Below are 15,638 nucleotides of genomic sequence, written 5' to 3'. Positions count from 1 at the left end.
ATTCAGGGTGGGAGAACTGGCAGGGCCCTCCAAGACATGGTGGCCTTTGAAGGCCCCCCGCGCTAAAAGGCTTGGGCTCATACTCAGTCTCGCCAGCACCTTCACCTCGGCTGAACCCTCTGCATGCCGCACAGCCACTGATCGGGTACACCGATTTTCTGGGGGCTAACTGTAACCATAGATCGACCCCCGAGGGCCCCTCCCAAGGGGCCTGGCGCCGCAAAGCAGGGTATTGGGGACTCCGAGCCTCAGCACCTGACTCACCCTGTCGCCCAGCCGCCACCCAGGGGCTTGGGGTGCTGCCCTTCATTCAGGGCGGGAGAACGGGCAGGGCCCTCCAGGACACGGTGACCTTCGAAGGCCCCCCGCGCCAAAACGCCCAGGCCCACGCTCCCAATCACCTGCGCCCTCACCTCGGTCCGCCACTTCACTCTCCACACAGGCTGCGAATAGGGCCTGCCGGCCTTCTGGGGGCTAAACCTAACCCTAGGTTGGCCTCCGAAGAGCCCCTCCCAAGGGGCCTGTTGTCGCAACGCTGGGGATGGGGATCCCGAGCCCAAGTGCCAGACTCACCCTGCTGCCATTCAGCCACCAGAGCCGCTAGGGGCCCACCAGTCAATCAGGGAAGGAGAATGGTCAGGGCCCTCCCAGCCCCCACCGACCTTCGAAGGCCCACTGTGCTAAACACTTGGGCTCATGCTCAGGCTCGCCGGTGCCCTCACCTTGGCTCAACCCTCCGCGTGTTGCACAGCCACTGATCGGGTCCACAGGCCTTCTGGGGGTAACCGTAACCCTAGATCGACGACCGAGGGGCCCCTCCCTAAGGGCCTGGTGCCGCAACGCCAGGGATTGGGGACCCCAACCTCAGCACTGGCCTCACCCTGCCGCCCAGCTGCTATCCGGGTTTTGGGGTCCTGCCCTTCATTCAGGGCGGGAGAACGGGCGGGGCCCTCCGAGACACTGCGACCTTCAAAGGACCCCTGCGTCAAAACGCCCGGGCCCACGCTCCCGCTCACCAGCGCCCTCAACTCGGTCCGCCACTGCGCTATCCACACAGCTGGCGAATAGGGCCTGCTGGCCTCCTAGGGGCTACCCTAACCCTATGTTGTTCCCCGAATGGCCCCTCCCAAGGGGCCTGCCACCGGAACGCGGGGGATTGGGGATACCCGAGCCGCATTGCTTGACTCAGACTGCCACCCCACCGCCACTTGGGCTGCTAGGGGCGCCGCCAGTCATTCAGGGAGAAGAATGGGCGCGGCCCGCTGAGTCCCCGGAGACCTTCGAAGGACCCCGGCGCCAAAACGCTTGGGCCCACGCTCCCGCTCCACAGAGACCTCACCTCGACCCACCCCTCCTTTCGCCGCACAGCTGGCGTATTGAGCCTGCTGGCATCCCAGGGGCTAAACCTAACCCTAGGTCATCCCCCGAGGGGCCCCTCCCAAGCGGCCTGGTGCCCCAAGGCGGTGGATTGGGGATCCCCGAGCCGCAGCACCAGACTTACCTACCGCCCCGCCACCACCTGGGCCACTAGGTTCCCTGCGGGTCATTCAGACTGGGAGAATTGGCAGGGCCCTCCATTTCCCCTGCGAAATTCGAAGGCCCCCACTCAAAAAAGTTGGCTCCCATGCTCCTGCTCGCCAGCGCCCTCACCTCGGCCCGCCCCTCCGCTTGCTGCAGAGCCAGTGGATAGTGCCTGCCAGGCTCCTGGGGGCTAATGGAAACCCTAGGTCAACCCCGTGGGGCACATCCCAAGGGGCCTGGCTCTGCAACGCTTGGGATTGGTGACTCAGAGCCCCAGAGCCAGACTCACCCTGCCACACTGTCGCCACCTGGGCCTCTAGGGGCGCTGCCGGTCATTCAGGGTGGTAGAACAGTCAGGGCCCTGGAGAAACCAGGGACATTTGAAGCCTCCCGCGCCAAAATGCAGGGGCCCACGCTCCCACTTGCCAGGGCCTTTACCTCGGCCTGCCCACCTCTCACCGCCCAGCCAGAGGATTGCGCCTGCCGGCCCCCTGGGGGTTAACTCTAACCCTAGGTCAGCCCAGGAGGAGGCCCTTCCAAGGGGCCTGGGGCCGCAACGCTGGGGATTGGGGATTCCCGAGCCACAGTGCAGGACTTACCCTGCCGCCCCACCACCAACGGATCAGCTAGGGGCGCCGCTGCTTATTCAGGGCAGGAGAATGGGCAGGGCGCTATGAGCAATGGCAACATTCCAAGGCCCAGGGCGCCAAAACGCTGGGGTCCACGCTACCACTCACCGTCGCCCTCAACTCAGCCCACAACTCCTCTCCTCACACAGCCACCAGATCGGGCCTGTCAGCCTCCTGGGCACTAACGCTAACCCTAGGATGGCCCCTGAGGGTCCCTTCCTAACGGGCCTGGCGCCGCAACACCGGGGATTGGGGACCCCCAAGCCCCAGAACCTGATGCACCCTGCCACCCCGCCCCACACAGGCCGCTAGGGGTGCCGACGTTCCTTCAAGGTGGGAGAATGGGCAGGGCCCTCCAATCCCCCGGCGACCTTCCAAGGCCTCCCGCGCCAAAATTCTTGGGCCCACGCTCCAGCTCTCCTGCGCCCTCACCTCGGCCTGGCCCTCCGCTACCGCACAGCTGGCGGATCATGCCTGCTGGACTCCTAGGTGCTAACACGAACCCCAAGATGGCCCCAGAGGGGCCCCTCAAAAGGGGCCTTGCGCTACAATGCATGGCATTGCGGACCCACAACCCGCACTGCCAGACTCACACTGCCACCCCGCCACCACCTGGGCCGCTAGGTGCGCCGCCGGTCATTCAGGGCGAGAGAACGGGCAGAGCCCTCCGAGCCTCTAGCAATGTTCAAAGCCCCCTGCACCAAAACGCTGGATACCATACTCCTGCTCGCCAGTGCCCTCACCTCGGCCCCCTCCTCCACTCGCCACACAGCCAGCGCATCAGTACTTCTGGTCTACTGGGATTTAACCTAACCCTAAACCCTAAGCCCTAACCTAAAAACCCTAAACCTTAACCCCTAACCCTAATCCTAACCCCTAACCCTTACCCTAACCCTAACCCTACCCTAAACCTAACAATAAACCCCAATCCTTAAACCCTAAACCCTAACATTAACACTAAACCCTAAACCCTAACCCCGAACCCTAATCCTGAAACCCTAAACACTAAACCCTAACCTTAACCACTAACCCCAAACCGCAAATGCTAACCTTAAACCCTAACCCTACCCCGACCCCTACCATAACCCTAACCCTACCCCTAACCCTACCCCTTCAGCTAACCCTACCCCTAACCCGTAACCTAACACTAAACCTAACCCTAACCCGTACTCTAACCCTAAATCTAACCCATACCCTAACCCTACCCCTAACCTGTATCCTAACCGTAACCGTAACCCTAACACGCACTCTAACACGTACCCTAACCCAAACCCTAACCCTAACCCTAAACTGTACCCTAACGTGTAACTTAAACCATACCCTAAACCTAACCTAACAAGTACCCTAACCCAAATCCTAACCTTGACCCGAAACCCTAAACACTGACCCTAACCCATACCCTAACTCGTACCATAACCCGTACCCTAACCCTACCCGTACCCTAACCCTAACCCATACCCTAACCGTAACCCTGAACCCTAAACCGTAACCCGTATCCTAACCCTAACCAGTACCCTTACCTTAACCTTAACCCATACCCTATCCCGTACCCTAACCCATACCCTAACCTGTACCCTATCCCTAACCCGGACACTAACCCATACCCTACCCATACCTAACCCTAACCTGTACCCTAACCCATACCCTAACCCATACCTTAACCCTAAACCATACCCAATCCCTATCCCTAACCCGTTCCCTAACCCGTACCCTAACCCTAACCCTAAACTGTAACCTAACCTGTACCATAACCCTAAACTGTACCCTAACCCTAACCCGTACCCTAACCCTAACCCGTACCCTAAACCATACCCAAATCCGTACACCAACACTAACCCTGAACCATACCCTAACCCGTACCCTAAACTGTACCCTAATACATACCCTAACCCGTACCCTAAACCTAACCTGTACCCTAAACCTAACCCATACTCCAACCCTAACCCTAAACCTAAACACAAACCCTAAACCCTAACCCGTACCCTAAATCCTAATCTGTACCCTAACCCATAACCTCTAACCTGTAACCCCTAAACCCAACCCTAACCCGTATCCTCTCCTTCCCCTAAACCTAACCCCTAACCTCACCCATAACATAACCATAACCCATACCCTAACCCCGGGAATTGGGTACATCTGAGCCCCACCACGGGACTCAGCCTGCCACACCTCAGGAAACCATGCCCCTTGGGGCGCCACAGAGCATCCTGTGCAGGAGAACTGGTAGGGCCACCCTGCGCCCCCAGCGATCCTTGGCGGCCCCATACACCCCAACCCTGAGGCCCACGCTCATCCCGCCCCACGCCTTCCCTTCAGCTTGCCACCGAGCTCGTCACAGAGCCGGCAGATCAGGCCTGCTGGGTTCCTGGGACCTAGACCTGACCCTAGGTCGGGGGGGGTAGGGCCCCTCCCCTGGGGCCCGGTGCCGCAGCCCCAGGGACTGGGGAAACCTGAGGCCCACTGCAGGACATAGCCTGCCAGCCCGCAGAAACCGTGCCCCTTGGGAGGCTGTAGAGCATTCAGGGCGGAAGAACCAGGAGGGCATACAGAGCTCCCGGCGAACTTCGGCGATCCCTAAACCCAACCTTGAAGCCTATGCTCACCCCACCCCACACCCTCACCTCAGCCCGCAGCGGAGCTTGCCACATAGTGGGCAGATTTGGCCTGCGGGGTTCCTGGTCTCCAACCCTAACCCTAGTTCATCTGTGGAGGGGCCCCTCCCCAGGAGCCTGGAGCCGCAGCCCCGGGGATTTGGGACACCTGAGTCCCACAGCAGGACTCAGTCTGCCACCCTGCAGGAAACCGTGTGCCTTGGGAGGCCATAGAGCATTCACGGTGGGAGAACCAGGAGGGCCCTCCTGAGCCACCAGCGAACTTCTGCGGCCTCCCGCACCACAACCCTGAGGCCCACGCTCACCCTCCCCACACCCTCACCTCAGCCCCTGTAGTTAGCCATTCAGCCAGCAGATCGGGCCTGCGGGGCTCCTGGGGCCTAAACCTAGCCCTGGGTCGGCCGTGGGTGTGGGGGCCTCCCCAGGAGCCTTACACCACAGCCCCGGAGAATTGGGATACCTGTGCCCCACCGCAGGACTCAGCTTGCCACCCGACAGGAAACCGTGCCCCTTGGGGCTCTACGGAGCCTACAGGGCACGAGAACTTGGGGAGGCCACTGGAGCCCATCCCCATGATTTGGCAGCCCGCCGTGCCCAACCCTGAGGCCCATGCTCACCCTCCCCCATGGCCTCCGCTCAGCCCTCCACAGAGCTCGTCGCACAGCCTGCAGATTGTCCCTGCCGGGCTCCTGGACCCTAACCCTTACCCTAGGTTGGCCACAGAGGGGCCCCTCCCCAGGGTCCTGGCACCCCACTCCGGGGGATTGGGGACACCCAAGCCACACCGTAGGACTCAGCCTGCAACGCACAGTAAACTGTACCATTTTGGGGCACAACAGAGCATTCAGGGCAAGAGAATTGGGGCACCCCCTGAGAGCCCCTTCTGGTGAACCCCGACCTTTGTGGGCCCTTCCGGATGAAACCCCAAGGCTCACACTCATCCGCCCTTGTGCCCTCATCTCACCTGGCCTGGGAGTTCTCTGAGCACTGGGCAGTTCGGACCTGCTGTCTCTTGAGGCCTAACCTAACCCTGGGTCTTCTGCTGAGGGTCCCTCCAAGGCACCAGGCATTGGGCTCACCTCTGCACGACTAGAGGACTCACCCTGCCCCACAGCAGGAAACTGTCCATTTGGGGCTGCAGCAAGGATTCATAGGAAAATCGGAGGGCCCCCCTCAGTGCATCCCAGGCAACCCCCACTTTGAGAGATCTCCCCAGAACCAATTAGTAGCTTCACACTGACCTTTAAACTTGCTCTTCATGGAGATCTTTTGAAATTCTCCACACTTCCAACCGATGGCATCATCCAGCTTCAGTGCCTTACCCAGGTTTAGGTCTTGAGATGGATTAAAATGGGAAGTCATTTCACTGATGATGACGTACTGGTGACCAAAAGATACATGCATAAATGTTTCATATCACTTGGCTTCAGGAAAATGCAAATCTAAACCCCTATAGATGCCATATAACATGAGGCCGAATATCTAAAAATAAGAAGACATGAAACTATACATGTTGTAGAGGATGTGGAGAAACGGGAACCCTCTTACACCCCTGTACGAATGGAGTCCGGTACAGCCACTCTTGAAAATGGTACGGAGTATCCTCAAGAAGTTATAAATAAAGTTACCCTATGTCCCAGCAATTGCACTACTGGGTATTTACCCCAAAGAGACAGAGGTAGTGAAGACGGGACACATGCACCCCAGTGTTCATAACAGCAATATCCATAATAGACAAACTGTGGAAGGAGTGCAGATGACCATGGATAGATGAATGGATAAAGAAGATGTAGATCATATATATAATGGAATATTACTCAGCCATCAGATAGGATGAATACTTACCATCACACCGACCTGGGTGGAGCTGGAGGGTATTATGCTGAGTGGAATAAGTCAATGAAAGAAAGACAATGATTATATGCTTTCACTCCTATGTGGAATATCAGAAACAAGGAAGAAGACCATAGGGGAAGGAAGGGAAAATAGAATGGGAAGTCATCAGAGAGGGAGAAAACCCATGATGGACTCTTAACTATCGCAAGAAACTGATGATTGTTGGAGGAGAAGTTGTGAGGGGTAACTGGGTGAGTAGCATTAAGGAGGTCACACGATACAATGAGCACTGGGTGTTACACACGACTGAAAATGTATTGAAGACTACATCTGAAACTAATGATGTACTGTAAGTTGGCTAATTGAATTTAAAGAACAAAAGACCTCGAATAAACAATCCTAAATATTTGTATGGAACCACTAAAGATTCCGAACAGCCAGTGCAATGTGGAAAAGAAAAACAAAGCTGAAGGACTCACAATTTCAGATTTCAGGTTATACTACAAAGCTGCAGTCATCCTAACAAGACAGTAAGGCACAAAAATAGACACAGCGACCAAAGGAACAGGATACAAGTTCAGACAGAAACCCACAATTATGTGGTCCATGAATCTTACACAAAGCAAGCAACGATATCAAAAGGGAAAAGGTCAGTATCTACAACAAACGGTGTTGGGAAAACTAGACAGCTACGCACAAAAGAATGAAATTAGACTGCTTTCTTACACAATACAGACAAACACAAAACAGTTTCAAGACCTCAATATGAGACCTGAATCCATAAAAATCCTACAAGAGGGAAGACAGTAACTTCTTGACATGGACCATACCAACGTTTTTCTAGACTCTGTCCTGAGGCAAAGGAAATGAAAGCAAAAATAAACTATTGGGAATATAGCAAAATAAAAAGTTTCCACACGGCAGAAGAACAATGAAAACGCAAAAATAATAAGACAACCTACTCAAAGGGAGAAGATATTTGCAAAGATCATATGCAATAAAGGGATAGTGTCCAAAACATATACAACTGATACTACTCGACCCCCAAAAAACAAATAATCCAGTTAAAAAATAGGCAGAAGACATGGACAGACATTACTCCAAAGAAGAAATACAAATTGCCAACAGTCCCGTGAAAAGATGTTCACCATCACCCATCATCAGGAAAATGTAAATCCAAAGGACAATGAGGTAATACCTCAAACCTGTCAGAATGGCTAACATCAAAAGCACAAAAAAGAGCAGGTGTTGGGAGGATGTGGATAACGGGGAATCCTCGCGAACTGTGGGTGGGAATGAAAACTGTGGTGGCCACCGTGGAAAACAGTATGAAGGTTCCTCAAAAAATTAAATATAGAACTACCCTGCGATCCAACAATCACACTACTCGTATTTACCCAAAGAATAGGAAAACAGTAACGTAAAAGGATACGTGCACCCCTATGTTTCTTGCACCATTATTTACAATATCACAATATGGAAGCAACCCAAGTGTCTGTAGAAAAATTGACAAATGAGATGATAGATGTGTGTATTCACACACACACACACACATACACGCAAACAATGGAGTATTATTAGGCTTGAAAAATAATGAAACCTTGCCATTTGCAGCCACATGGATGGACCTAGAGAGTATTATCCAAACTATAATCAGTCAGTCAGAGAAAGAAAAATCCCATACGATGTCACTCTAATGGGGAATTTAAGAAACAAACAAAAATAAATAAATAAAATAGAAAAAGGAGACACACAAAAATACAAACTCTTAACAATAGAGAACAAACGGATGGTTACCAGAGAGGAGGTGGATAGAGGGATGAGTGAAATAGATGAAGGTGATTAAGAGGACGCTTTTCTTGATGACCACTGAGTAATATAGAGAATTACTGAATCACTCTATTGCACACCTGAAACGAATGTAACACTGTATGTTAGCTCTAGTAGAATTAAAATAAATTTTTTAAAAAAGATTTTTCTTTCAAGAACCTCTTTGGAAAAGCTTTTCCTGTGCACTGTGCATAAGCCCTACTTGGGAGGATTCACTATACAATAATTATTCACTCCATACCTCAAATTCAGAATCACTGAGTTCTTACTGTGGATCCCAGCCCACGGGAGCCATGGTCCTTTTCTGTCCAGGCTCAGCACCTATGCATTCAAGATTGGAAGTAGAGACACATGTCACTTCACAGTCCAGAAAGCTATTATTGTTTCTGTTAAAGTGTGAGAGAGTCACAGACTTTGGGGCAGGTTTCAGAGCAGGTTTATTATTGATCATGGATCTCTACTTCAATGTTCATTGCCTGGATCCATTTGGCTAGGAGGTTTCCTGTGGATGGGCTTGCTTCCAAGCACATATGTGGATGATGCAACGGTGGGTGGGCTTGGTGCGGGACAGGAAGAAGACCAAAATCAGACAAGGGTCCGACCCCTCCCCTGATCCAGGAACTGCTACGGGAGAGGGTACATGTGGTAGAATCCATGTGAAACTCCAAGGTCACCAGCTGAACACAGGAGGCACAGGTTAAGGGATCTGGAGATGCAGGGGTTGAAGGCTGCTCTGAGCTACCTCTGGGAGAAAGGGAGGGAAAGAATGAGAGGGAGACACTGCCTGCCCCTGGCCCATGCCAGCTGCCCACCGCTCCGACACGCATCCGTCTACACAGCTGACACAGCCTGGGCTCAGGATGGGCTGGCTCGGGTCCCTCAATCCTCATTGGGACAGCTGGCCCCAGGGCTCAGAGACATGCTGAGGGAGATGAGAGGGAAAGCTGCCCCACCCAGGTCATCTCCTCCTTGAGCAGACAGCCCTTCAGAACTGCTAAAAAAAAAAAAACCCACTAACGGGGTTGAAAGACATGCCATGGATGAACTAAGGCATAGAGATATGTAAAATAACATTCATTTTTAAGTTCAGAGCTGTCATCTCAGGAAGTGGGGAGAGCTTCCCTGAAGAAGACTTAGGGGAGGGCAGGCCATGCTGAAAAGGGAGACATGGCTCTCCTGATTGGGGACCTGCAGCCCCCTTCCAGGGCAGGGCATCATCCTCACATCACACGAGATCCATGGAAGTGTTCCATCAGGGCCAGATGTTTGTCTCGAGAAGGCTACTCTGGCATCGGACTGCACAGGGCACCAGGGACGAGGGCCAGATGGAGGAAGGACAATACCCCGAAGGCCATGGGGCAAGAGCAGAGGCACATGACCTTGAAGATGATGATGAAAAGCAGGAGGTGGCAGCATGGAGCCGGCCCGAAAGTACCATGAGAGCAGTGCCCACAGCTACACTGACTGGGTGCCTTCTGTGTAGGTGTGGCTGACTTCAGTGGGCTCCACACTAGTACTGACCACAAGTCTAGGAAGTGTGCACCACTCCTGGCCTCCTCTCCCCTTGCAGCTGCTAGGAATCATGGTCAAAGACCCTGGTCAGGAAGTGTGCACCGCCCCGGCTCCTCTCCCCTTGCAGCTGCTAGGAATCATGGTCACAGACCCTGGTCAGGAAAATAAGATAATGGATTCCTGTATCATATCAAAATCAAAAGAACTCTTCAACCTTGGACACAACAACTTCTTGCAAGCCACGTCTCTAAAGGCAAAGGAAATAAAAGCAAAAATGAACTATTGGCACTTCATCAAGATAAAAAGCTTTTGCACGGCAAAGCAAACGATCAACAAAACAAAAAGGCAACCTATGGAATCGAAGAAGATATCTGCAAATGATATTACAGATAAAGGGCTGGTATCCAAGATTTATAAAGAACACCTCAAACTCGACACCCAAAAAATGGGCAGAAGACACAAAGAGATACTTCTTCAGATAAGGCATACAAATGGCCAACAGACACATGAAAAACTGCCCCACATCACTTGCCATCAGGCAAATACAAATCAAAACGACAATGAGATACCACCTTATACCAGTTAGAATGGTTAAAATTAATAAGACAGGGGGCACCTGGGTGGCACAGCGGTTAAGCATCTGCCTTCGGCTCAGGGCGCGATCCTGGCATTATGGGATCGAGCCCCATATCAGGCTCCTCCGCTATGAGCCTGCTTCTTCCTCTCCCACTCCCCCTGCTTGTGTTCCCTCTCTCGCTGGCTGTCTCTATCACTGTGGAATAAATAAATAAAATCTTGAAAAAAAATTATCAAGACAGGAAATAAAAAAAAGTCTGAGAGGATGTGGAGAAAGGGGAACCCTCTTACACTACTCGTGAGTATTCAAGCTGGTACAGCCACTTTTGAAAACAATATGGACGTTCCTCAAGACATTAAACACAGACCTATCCTACGACCCACCAATTGCACTACTGGGTATTTACCCCATAGACACAGAGTAATGAAAAGAAGGGGCACCTGTATCCCAATGTTCATAGCAGCAATGTCCATAATAGCCAAACTGTGGAAGGAGCCAAGATGTCCTTCAGCAGATGAATGGACAAAGAAGATGTGCTTCATCTATACAATGGAATATTACTCAGTCATCAGAAAGGATGAATACCCACCATTTGCACCAACGTGGATGGACCAGGAGGGGATTATGCTAAGTGAAATTAAGTCAAGCAGAGAAAGACAATTATCATATGGTTTCACTCCTATGTGGAATGGAAGGAATAGCATGGAGGACATTAGGAGAAGGAAGGGAAAAGTGAAGGGGGAATGAGAGGGGGATGAACCATGAGAGACTACTGACACTGGGAAACAAACTGAAGGTTGCAGAAAGGGAGGGGAAGGGAACTGGGTTATCCTGGAGATGGGTATTAAGGAGGGCACGTGTTGGGGCTCCTGGGTGGCACAGCGGTTAAGCGTCTGCTTTCGGCTCAGGGCGTGATCCCGGCGTTATGGGATCGAGCCCCACAGCAGGCTCCTCCGCTGTGATCCTGCTTCTTCCTCTCCCACTCCCCCTGCTTGTGTTCCCTCTCTCGCTGGCTGTCTCTATCTCTGTCGAATAAATAAGTAAATTCTATAAAAAAAAGAAAGGAGGGCACGTGTCATAATGAGCACTACGTGTTATATGCAAACAATGATTCATGGAACACTACATCAAAAACAAATGAAGTACTGTAGGGTGACTAACATCATTTAAAAAAAAAGAGAAAGATATGAAATCCATACAGGAAAAATGTCACTATTTGCAAAGGACATGAAATCCCGAAAGATTCCACACACACACAAAAAAATACTGTTAGAATGAACAAATTCAAGAAAGCTGCAGGATATAAAGTCAATATAAAGACCTGTTGTCTTTTTTTTTTCAGATTTTATTTATTTATTTGACAGGAAGAGAAAAAGCACGAGCAGGGGGAGTGTCAGAAAGAGGGAAAAGCTGACCCTCGCTAAGCGGGGAGCCCAACACAGGGCTCGATCCCAGAACTCTGGGATCATGACCTGAGCTGAAGGTAGACGCTTCACTTATGGAGCCACCCAAATGACCCAAGTTCTTGCATTTCTGTATACTGATGACCCACTTTCACACAGAGAAATTAAAAAAGCAATGCCATTTACAATTGCATTAAAAAAAATCTAGAAATGAAAGTAAGCAAGAATGAGAAAGACATAATACACTCAACACATGGCAGAAAAGAAATAAAAATAAGTATGTTGAGGGGGGCAGAATGTATGAGTCAAAGATTTTAAGGCAACACAAACAAATGGAAGCATGCGCCATGCTCCTTAACTGGAAGAGTTAATTATGTGAACATGTCCATCTTACCCAAAGCAATCGACAGATGTGATGAAATGCCTATCTGAATTCCAGTGGCATTATTCGAGGAAATAGAAAACAGTCCTCAAACTTGTATGGAATCACAAAAGACCCCAAATACCCAAAGCAACCTGGAGAAAGAAAGGTGCAGTCTACACACTCCTGGATTTCAAGCTAGATTACAAAGCTGTTGTCATCAAAACAGGATGGTACTGGCATAAACACAGACACCAGGTCAGTGGAACAGAACAGAAAGCTCAGAAACTTACCCACACGTAGATGATCCTAACTTACGACACAGCAGCAGAAGATATGCCATGAGGGAAGGACTGTCTCTTCAGTGAGTGGTAACAGGCAAACAGGACACTAAATGCAGAAGAATATAACTGGGCCACTTTCTTACACCACACACATAATTTTTAATGGATGAATGATATGAACATAACACCTAAATCCATAAACCTCCAAGAAGACACAGGTACTAAGTCTCTCGACATTAGTTTTGGCAAAGAGTCTTCAGATCGGACACCAAATGCAAAGGCAACAAAAGCAAAAATAAACAAGTGGAACAACTTCAAACTGAAATCTTCCACACGGCAAAAGAAACCAGCAAAAACTTAAAAGGCCACTGACCCAATAAGAAAAAAATATCTGCGAATCATATGTGTGAGAAGAGGCTAATATCCAAAATACACACAACACTCATACAAAAAAAAAAAAAAAATATATATATATATATATATATATATATATATATATATATATATATATATATAGGAGGAATATGTGAATAGATACTTTCCAAAAATGGCCCACAGGTGACAACAGACAGAAAAAGTTGTTTGACATCACTCATCATTGTCAGGGAAACATCAGTCAAACCCAAAATCGGCTATCCTCTCACAACTGTTGGAACAGCAATTGTCCCAGAGACAGACACCAGGTGGGGTCAAGGGTGTGCAGACGAGGAGACACTGTGCACTGTTGGTGGGAATGGATATTGGTGCAGCCACTGTGACAAACGGTATGGAGGTTCCTGAGAAAATAAAAGCAACTACCACATGACCCAGTAATGGTTCTACAGAGTATTGATTTGGAGAACACAAAAATACTGCCTCAAAAAGACAGATGCACTCCCACGTTCACTGCAGCATTATTCACAAGAACCAGACATGGAAACACAGACCTTGGGGGCCTTATGCCAAGTAACTCAGACACAGAAAGACCAATACCAGATGCTCTCATGTACATTCCACGTGGAATAAACAAATACTGAACACATATATACTGAGAGCAGATTGGTAGGAGCCAGATTCGGGGATGGGGTGGTAGAAACGGGTGAAGGTGGTCAAAGTCTCAATGTTTGAGTGAGAATATCCGACAGTCATGAAATATTCTGTCCAGCATGGAGAATAAAACTAACCCCGCAGCATGGGGTATAGGTTTCCCTGCTCTTTGAAAGTACAGGGCTTCTGAGAAACCTTGCACAGCAGAAATGGTGTCAAGAAGGAATGGCCATTAATTTACACGGAACAATTAGACAGTGTGCTCAGACTCCAAAATTCCTTCTCTTTGGCTTTTCTTAGGCCTCAGGACACAAGTTTCTAATGGAGGCCCAGCATAAATGAAGATAAAGCACAGCAGAGGCTCACAGACACCATTCAAACTGCTGGTGGCTGGATGCGGAGAGCGGTTCCCAGAGGAAGGAGCTGGTTGGGATGCACACCGCCTCTGTCGTGCTTCTCCCCAAAACAGATGCTGAACGCGATTCTCACTGTTCACCTTTTTTCATGAGAGGGAAATCCTCTTCAGGTCTCTTCCTCTTACTGAAGCTGGGTAATAACGTAGTTCTTTCAAGAAAGCCCAGTGTCTTACTGTGAACGTTTAAAAAGTGGGGGATAGTTGTACTTGAGCATTGCTGAGGGAGGAGATGTGAAAGGTTCTCCCAGACACAAACCTCAGCAGATCCATCGGGAAAGGCACCTTCCTCAACATGCAAAACACGGACTACCTCCTAACCCCCGAGAAACCCTCTCCTTCCCCTTGATCAGGACGACTCACAACAGCTGGGAGTTACCCCAATTCCTCCGTTCTCCTGCTCCTAATAGCTAACCCATCAGCAAATCCTGTGAGCTCCATCTTGAAAATGGACCCAGAATAGGTCTAACCACTCCATCCCAGGCCACCTGTCTGGTCCACAGTGCCTGAGTTCCTGGAAAAGCTTCGTCATTGACCTGCCTTGCCATCTTCAACCCTCTGTCATCTGTTCTCAACACTGTAGCCAGGATGGCCCAGTGAAACAGGGTCTCATGGGGTTATAGCCATGGAATGGCTTTCTGTCACCCTCTGTCACCTCTCTGAGCTCATGTCCTAAGCTGTCTCCAGTGGCCACAGGGCCTTCTTACTACTCCTGGACATACCTGGAATTCTCCTGCCCCAGAGCCTTTGCACATGCTTTCCCTTCTGTTTCGAATGCTCTTGATGTGTTCTCACTCACCTTCTGAGAAGTCTGAATTGGAGTGACAGGGACAGAAGATGAGGCCGTGTGTGTTGGGTGAGGCTGGGGGCCCAGAAGAAGGTTCTCTGCCAGCTCTCTGCCTGTGCCTCACTTGTCCTCAGCCAGGAACTTGCACACAGCCCTCACCTGTCACAACTCTCACCCAGGAGACCCACAGCCACCCCTGGAGCCCAGCCTGCCCACACCCTGCTGCAGAATGCATTCAGCTCTCCTCTGGGACCCCTGACAGCTTTACCCGGACCTGGAACTCCCACGTCTCCTGCAAAGCTCCCGGATTCCTCCCCTCTTCCAAAATCACACTGGTGCAAGGCTTTCATGAGAAAACTATAATGCTAACTAATGAAAGGTTCACACCTACTTTCCCCTTCTGTTGCCTTTCTCTCCACCTTCTTTCCTACCTATACAAACTGTAACATATCAGTGGAACATGAACATGCTCTGAGATCTGAATCTTTCATTGAAGCTTTCTGAGGACTCCTTATGTGATAAGATACTAGTGTATCCTACAACAGGGTGTTTTACAACTCTCATCTATAGAATAGTACAGCCCAATTCACTACAATTTTACCTCACTCTTCATGAAGCAGAACTCTTTTTCCTTTCTTCTTTTACTTAAATTCCAGTTTGTTCACATGCCATGGAATATTCTCTTCAGGGGTAGGATTTAGTGATTCCTCACCGGCATACAGTAACCGGTGCTCATCACAAGTGCCCTCCTTAATACCCCTCACCCATTTAACTCTTCCCCCCAAAGCCTTTTCCTGCAGCAACACTCAGTTTGTTCTCCAAGGTTGAGTTTATTTCTTGTTTGCCTC

Source organism: Ursus americanus, chromosome 22 (genome assembly GCF_024610735.1).
Source record: "Ursus americanus isolate L20-20 chromosome 22, mUrsAme1.1.p, whole genome shotgun sequence".
NCBI lineage: Eukaryota > Metazoa > Chordata > Mammalia > Carnivora > Ursidae > Ursus > Ursus americanus.
The sequence above is the reverse complement of the archived record's forward strand: the minus strand, read 5'-3'. Positions refer to the sequence as shown.